Genomic DNA, 8,320 nt, shown 5'->3' on the forward strand with positions numbered 1-8,320 from the left:
TGGTGGTGCACTTAATATATGCTACCAGATAGGGGACATATCAGATATTAAACTGATATAAACAGACACCACATTTGATACCAGCCAAAAGGAAGGATAATAAGTGATAACTGTGAAAGGGGAGGAACCAACGCTGTCCCCTTCACATGCACCATCACTACTTGTAGGAAGGGAGGCTGGCTGGCAGCCTCCCATACACACTCTGGCTGGGTGGCAGTCACCCACCAGTACACACAGCAGACCCTAAACCCATATCATTATTGCTAAGCAGGAAGATGGGAGTCCATTTCACTCTGATGGACCATTTTTAAATGCAATCCATAACCTGGCTTTGGCAGGAACCCTTCTTACTCCTCCTACTTGCATTTGATACTGGGTTTAGGATCTGCATAGGAAACACACACACACACACACACACACACACACACACACACATACAAGCACACACTTACCTGTGTTGCCTGCTGACGCCTCCTTGGCTGTCCCCAAACGGTATAAAACCAACAGCCACGGGAAGCTGTAAGGATAGAGGACATACCTGCATCCTATTGGACTCACTTGTCTTGGTTAAATCCAACTTATTTGACAACCTATGGTGCTGCTACTTCTGCTCATGGCAGTGCTGCTTCTGACAAGGCTGTTCTTTGGTGGGCCTAGGCGACATCACAATCTCCATGGTTACATACACAACAAAGGTCAGATGTTGTTTACACCTGGCCATGCCAGTGGTATTGAGTAGCATATCCCAGTGCTAAGGGTCCTGGGTGCAACAATCTTTCAATGGGGAATAGCCGCACTGAGTTTGTCAAGTGCACCCATGTTTGCAACTCCAACAATACACACATATCTATGTATGTATGTATGTGTGTATGTGTGTATGTGTGTATGTGTGTATGTGTATCTCTCTATCTATCTATCTATCTATCTATCTATCTATCTATCCACCCATCTATCTCTATATATATTTATCTCTCTCTCTCTTTATGTATATATATAATTTTTTTTCTTTTAAATATATATATATATATATATATATATATATATATATATATATATACATATAGAGAGAGAGAGAGAGATGGAAATACTTTTTTAAACATGTTTTCACCTCATTTTTACCTTCTTTTTTTTCTTCTCTCCATGTTTTCCTTCTTTCCTCCTTTTTTCATATGCTGCTGCTTCTTATTTTTCTTCTTTTTCAGACCCTATCATTGCACTATTGCTTATTCAATACCACCAGCAGATGGAGACACTATATTACAACATTAGTTGTGAGCAGCAGTTTGTACAAACAAATGCCTCATAGCTGATGTCCTATCCACCTAGGCACAACCTATTGTCTTTTGCCTGCAGTAGGGACCCACTGGACTAGCCAGCAAGCAGCTGCAGCAGCAAATAAACGGGTAATCTTTCTTTCCAACACTGAAACCTGGTGGTGCACTTAATATATGCTACCAGATAGGGGACATATCAGATATTAAACTGATATAAACAGACACCACATTTGATACCAGCCAAAAGGAAGGATAATAAGTGATAACTGTGAAAGGGGAGGAACCAACGCTGTCCCCTTCACATGCACCATCACTACTTGTAGGAAGGGAGGCTGGCTGGCAGCCTCCCATACACACTCTGGCTGGGTGGCAGTCACCCACCAGTACACACAGCAGACCCTAAACCCATATCATTATTGCTAAGCAGGAAGATGGGAGTCCATTTCACTCTGATGGACCATTTTTAAATGCAATCCATAACCTGGCTTTGGCAGGAACCCTTCTTACTCCTCCTACTTGCATTTGATACTGGGTTTAGGATCTGCATAGGAAACACACACACACACACACAAGCACACACTTACCTGTGTTGCCTGCTGACGCCTCCTTGGCTGTCCCCAAACGGTTTAAAACCAACAGCCACGGGAAGCTGTAAGGATAGAGGACATACCTGCATCCTATTGGACTCACTTGTCTTGGTTAAATCCAACTTATTTGACAACCTATGGTGCTGCTACTTCTGCTCATGGCAGTGCTGCTTCTGACAAGGCTGTTCTTTGGTGGGCCTAGGCGACATCACAATCTCCATGGTTACATACACAACAAAGGTCAGATGTTGTTTACACCTGGCCATGCCAGTGGTATTGAGTAGCATATCCCAGTGCTAAGGGTCCTGGGTGCAACAATCTTTCAATGGGGAATAGCCGCACTGAGTTTGTCAAGTGCACCCATGTTTGCAACTCCAACAATACACACATATGTATGTATGTATGTGTGTATGTGTGTATGTGTGTATGTGTGTATGTGTGTCTGTATGTCTATCTATCTATCTATCCACCCATCTATCTCTATATATATTTATCTCTCTCTCTCTCTATGTATATATATATATATATATATATATATAATTTTTTTTTCTTTTAAATATATATATATATATATATATATATATATATATGTATGTACATATAGAGAGAGAGAGAGATGGAAATACTTTTTTAAACATGTTTTCACCTCATTTTTACCTTCTTTTTTTCTTCTCTCCATGTTTTCCTTCTTTCCTATGCTGCTGCTTCTTATTTTTCTTCTTTTTCAGACCCTATCATTGCACTATTGCTTATTCAATACCACCAGCAGATGGAGACACTATATTACAACATTAGTTGTGAGCAGCAGTTTGTACAAACAAATGCCTCATAGCTGATGTCCTATCCACCTAGGCACATAGGCACTACCTATTGTCTATTGCCTGCAGTAGGGACCCACTGGACTAGCCAGCAAGCAGCTGCAGCAAATAAACAGATAATCTTTCTTTCCAACACTGAAACCTGGTGGTGCATTTAATATATGCTATCAGATAGGGGACATATCAGATATTAAACTGATATAAACAGACACCACATTTGATACCAGCCAAAAGGAAGGATGAGAAGTGATAACTGTGAAAGGGGAGGAACCAACGCTGTCCCCTTCACATGCACCATCACTACTTGTAGGAAGGGAGGCTGGCTGGCAGCCTCCCATACACACTCTGGCTGGGTGGCAGTCACCCACCAGTACACACAGCAGACTCTAAACCCATATCATTATTGCTAAGCAGGAAGATGTGAGTCCATTTCACTCTGATGGACCATTTTTAAATGCAATCCATAACCTGGCTTTGGCAGGAACCCTTCTTACTCCTCCTACTTGCATTTGATACTGGGTTTAGGATCTGCATAGGAAACACACACACACACACAAGCAGACACTTACCTGTGTTGCCTGCTGACGCCTCCTTGGCTGTCCCCAAACGGTATAAAACCAACAGCCACGGGAAGCTGTAAGGATAGAGGACATACCTGCATCCTATTGGACTCACTTGTCTTGGTTAAATCCAACTTATTTGACAACCTATGGTGCTGCTACTTCTGCTCATGGCAGTGCTGCTTCTGACAAGGCTGTTCTTTGGTGGGCCTAGGCGACATCACAATCTCCATGGTTACATACACAACAAAGGTCAGATGTTGTTTACACCTGGCCATGCCAGTGGTATTGAGTAGCATATCCCAGTGCTAAGGGTCCTGGGTGCAACAATCTTTCAATGGGGAATAGCCGCACTGAGTTTGTCAAGTGCACCCATGTTTGCAACTCCAACAATACACACGTATGTATGTATGTATGTATGTATGTATGTATGTATGTGTATGTGTATCTATCTATCTATCTATCCACCCATCTATCTGTATATATATTTATCTCTCTCTCTCTCTCTATATGTATATATATATATATATATATATATATATAATTTTTTTTTCTTTTAAATATATATATATATGTATATACATATATAGAGAGAGAGAGATGGAAATACTTTTTTAAACATGTTTTCACCTCATTTTTGCCTTCTTTTTTTCTTCTCTCCATGTTTTCCTTCTTTCCTATGCTGCTGCTTCTTATTTTTCTTCTTTTTCAAACCCTATCATTGCACTATTGCTTATTCAATACCACCAGCAGATGGAGACACTATATTACAACATTAGTTGTGAGCACCAGTTTGTACAAACAAATGCCTCATAGCTGATGTCCTATCCACCTAGGCACATAGGCACCACCTATTGTCTTTTGCCTGCAGTAGGGGCCCACTGGACTAGCCAGCAAGCAGCTGCAGCAAATAAACAGATAACCTTTCTTTCCAACACTGAAACCTGGTGGTGCACTTAATATCTGCTATCAGATAGGGGACATATCAGATATTAAACTGATATAAACAGACACCACATTTGATACCAGCCAAAAGGAAGGATGATAAGTGATAACTGTGAAAGGGGAGGAACCAACGCTGTCCCCTTCACATGCACCATCACTACTTGTAGGAAGGGAGGCTGGCTGGCAGCCTCCCATACACACTCTGGCTGGGTGGCAGTCACCCACCAGTACACACAGCAGACCCTAAACCCATATCATTATTGCTAAGCAGGAAGATGGGAGTCCATTTCACTCTGATGGACCATTTTTAAATGCAATCCATAACCTGGCTTTGGCAGGAACCCTTCTTACTCCTCCTACTTGCATTTGATACTGGGTTTAGGATCTGCATAGGAAACACACACACACACACACACACACAAGCACACACTTACATGTGTTGCCTGCTGACACCTCCTTGGCTGTCCCCAAACGGTATAAAACCAACAGCCACGGGAAGCTGTAAGGATAGAGGACATACCTGCATCCTATTGGACTCACTTGTCTTGGTTAAATCCAGCTTATTTGACAACCTATGGTGCTGCTGCTTCTGCTCATGGCAGTGCTGCTTCTGACAAGGCTGTTCTTTGGTGGGCCTAGGCGACATCACAATCTCCATGGTTACATACACAACAAAGGTCAGATGTTGTTTACACCTGGCCATGCCAGTGGTATTGAGTAGCATATCCCAGTGCTAAGGGTCCTGGGTGCAACAATCTTTCAATGGGGAATAGCCGCACTGAGTTTGTCAAGTGCACCCATGTTTGCAACTCCAACAATACACACGTATGTATGTATGTATGTATGTATGTATGTGTATCTATCTATCTATCTATCTATCTATCTACCCACCCATCTATCTGTATATATATTTATCTCTCTCTCTCTCTATATATGTATATATATATATATATATATATATATATATATAATTTTTTTTTCTTTTAAATATATATATATATATATATATATATATATGTATATACATATAGAGAGAGAGAGAGATGGAAATACTTTTTTAAACATGTTTTCACCTCATTTTTACCTTCTTTTTTTCTTCTCTCCATGTTTTCCTTCTTTCCTATGCTGTTGCTTCTTATTTTTCTTCTTTTTCAGACCCTATCATTGCACTATTGCTTATTCAATACCACCAGCAGATGGAGACACTATATTACAACATTAGTTGTGAGCAGCAGTTTGTACAAACAAATGCCTCATAGCTGATGTCCTATCCACCTAGGCACATAGGCACCACCTATTGTTTATTGCCTGCAGTAGAGGCCCACTGGACTAGCCAGCAAGCAGCTGCAGCAAATAAACAGATAATCTTTCTTTCCAACACTGAAACCTGGTGGTGCATTTAATATATGCTATCAGATAGGGGACATATCAGATATTAAACTGATATAAACAGACACCACATTTGATACCAGCCAAAAGGAAGGATGAGAAGTGATAACTGTGAAAGGGGAGGAACCAACGCTGTCCCCTTCACATGCACCATCATTACTTGTAGGAAGGGAGGCTGGCTGGCAGCCTCCCATACACACTCTGGCTGGGTGGCAGTCACCCACCAGTACACACAGCAGACCCTAAACCCATATCATTATTGCTAAGCAGGAAGATGGGAGTCCATTTCACTCTGATGGACCATTTTTAAATGCAATCCATAACCTGGCTTTGGCAGGAACCCTTCTTACTCCTCCTACTTGCATTTGATACTGGGTTTAGGATCTGCATAGGAAACACACACACACACACACAAGCACACACTTACCTGTGTTGCCTGCTGACGCCTCCTTGGCTGTCCCCAAACGGTATAAAACCAACAGCCACGGGAAGCTGTAAGGATAGAGGACATACCTGCATCCTATTGGACTCACTTGTCTTGGTTAAATCCAGCTTATTTGACAACCTATGGCGCTGCTGCTTCTGCTCATGGCAGTGCTGCTTCTGACAAGGCTGTTCTTTGGTGGGCCTAGGCGACATCACAATCTCCATGGTTACATACACAACAAAGGTCAGATGTTGTTTACACCTGGCCATGCCAGTGGTATTGAGTAGCATATCACAGTGCTAAGGGTCCTGGATGCAACAATCTTTCAATGGGGAATAGCCGCACTGAGTTTGTCAAGTGCACCCATGTTTGCAACTCCAACAATACACACATATGTATGTATGTATGTATGTATGTATGTATGTATGTATGTGTATCTATCTATCTATCCACCCATCTATCTCTATATATATTTATCTCTCTCTCTCTATATATATATATTGTTTTTTCTTTTAAGTATATATATATATATATATATATGTATATACATATAGAGAGAGAGAGAGATGGAAATACTCTTTTAAACATGTTTTCACCTCATTTTTACCTTCTTTTTTTTTCTTCTCTCCATGTTTTCCTTCTTTCCTCCTTTTTTCCTATGCTGCTGCTTCTTCTTTTTCAGGCCCTATCATTGCACTATTGCTTATTCAATACCACCAGCAGATGGAGACACTATATTACAACATTAGTTGTGAGCAGCAGTTTGTACAAACAAATGCCTCATAGCTGATGTCCTATCCACCTAGGCACCACCTATTGTCTTTTGTCTGCAGTAGGGGCCCACTGGACTAACCAGCAAGCAGCTGCATCAGCAAATAAACAGGTAATCTTTCTTTCCAACACTGAAACCTGGTGGTGCACTTAATATATGCTACCAGATAGGGGACATATCAGATATTAAACTGATATAAACAGACACCACATTTGATACCAGCCAAAAGGAAGGATGAGAAGTGATAACTGTGAAAGGGGAGGAACCAACGCTGTCCCCTTCACATGCACCATCACTACTTGTAGGAAGGGAGGCTGGCTGGCAGCCTCCCATACACACTCTGGCTGGGTGGCAGTCACCCACCAGTACACACAGCAGACCCTAAACCCATATCATTATTGCTAAGCAGGAAGATGGGAGTCCATTTCACTCTGATGGACCATTTTTAAATGCAATCCATAACCTGGCTTTGGCAGGAACCCTTCTTACTCCTCCTACTTGCATTTGATACTGGGTTTAGGATCTGCATAGGAAACACACACACACAAACACACACACACACACACACACAAGCACACACTTACCTGTGTTGCCTGCTGACGCCTCCTTGGCTGTCCCCAAACGGTATAAAACCAACAGCCACGGGAAGCTGTAAGGATAGAGGACATACCTGCATCCTATTGGACTCACTTGTCTTGGTTAAATCCAACTTATTTGACAACCTATGGTGCTGCTACTTCTGCTCATGGCAGTGCTGCTTCTGACAAGGCTGTTCTTTGGTGAGCCTAGGCGACATCACAATCTCCATGGTTACATACACAACAAAGGTCAGATGTTGTTTACACCTGGCCATGCCAGTGGTATTGAGTAGCATATCACAGTGCTAAGGGTCCTGGGTGCAACAATCTTTCAATGGGGAATAGCCGCACTGAGTTTGTTAAGTGCACCCATGTTTGCAACTCCAACAATACACACATATCTATGTATGTGTGTATGTGTGTATGTGTGTATGTGTGTATGTGTGTATGTGTGTATGTGTATCTCTCTATCTATCTATCCACCCATCTATCTCTATATATATTTATCTCTCTCTCTATATGTATATATATAAATTTTTTTTCTTTTAAATATATATATATATATATATATATATATATATATAGAGAGAGAGAGAGAGATGGAAATACTTTTTTAAACATGTTTTCACCTCATTTTTACCTTCTTTCCTATGCTGCTGCTTCTTATTTTTCTTCTTTTTCAGACCCTATCATTGCACTATTGCTTATTCAATACCACCAGCAGATGGAGACACTATATTACAACATTAGTTGTGAGCAGCAGTTTGTACAAACAAATGCCTCATAGCTGATGTCCTATCCACCTAGGCACATAGGCACCACCTATTGTCTATTGCCTGCAGTAGGGGCCCACTGGACTAGCCAGCAAGCAGCTGCAGCAAATAAACAGATAATCTTTCTTTCCAACACTGAAACCTGGTGGTGCATTTAATATATGCTATCAGATAGGGGACATATCAGATATTAAACT

At 41.3% G+C, this 8,320-nt stretch overlaps 2 pseudogenes; both read right to left on the bottom strand.

Moving 5' to 3' along the window:
• Positions 1-108, bottom strand: LOC130301088 (U2 spliceosomal RNA; annotated as a pseudogene).
• A 1,322-nt stretch (positions 109-1,430) lies between these two features.
• On the bottom strand, positions 1,431-1,538 carry LOC130301089 (U2 spliceosomal RNA; annotated as a pseudogene).
• Positions 1,539-8,320: the final 6,782 nt, after the last annotated feature.

The sequence above is a fragment of the Hyla sarda genome, unplaced genomic scaffold (assembly GCF_029499605.1).
Source record: "Hyla sarda isolate aHylSar1 unplaced genomic scaffold, aHylSar1.hap1 scaffold_1109, whole genome shotgun sequence".
Taxonomy (NCBI): Eukaryota; Metazoa; Chordata; class Amphibia; order Anura; family Hylidae; genus Hyla; species Hyla sarda.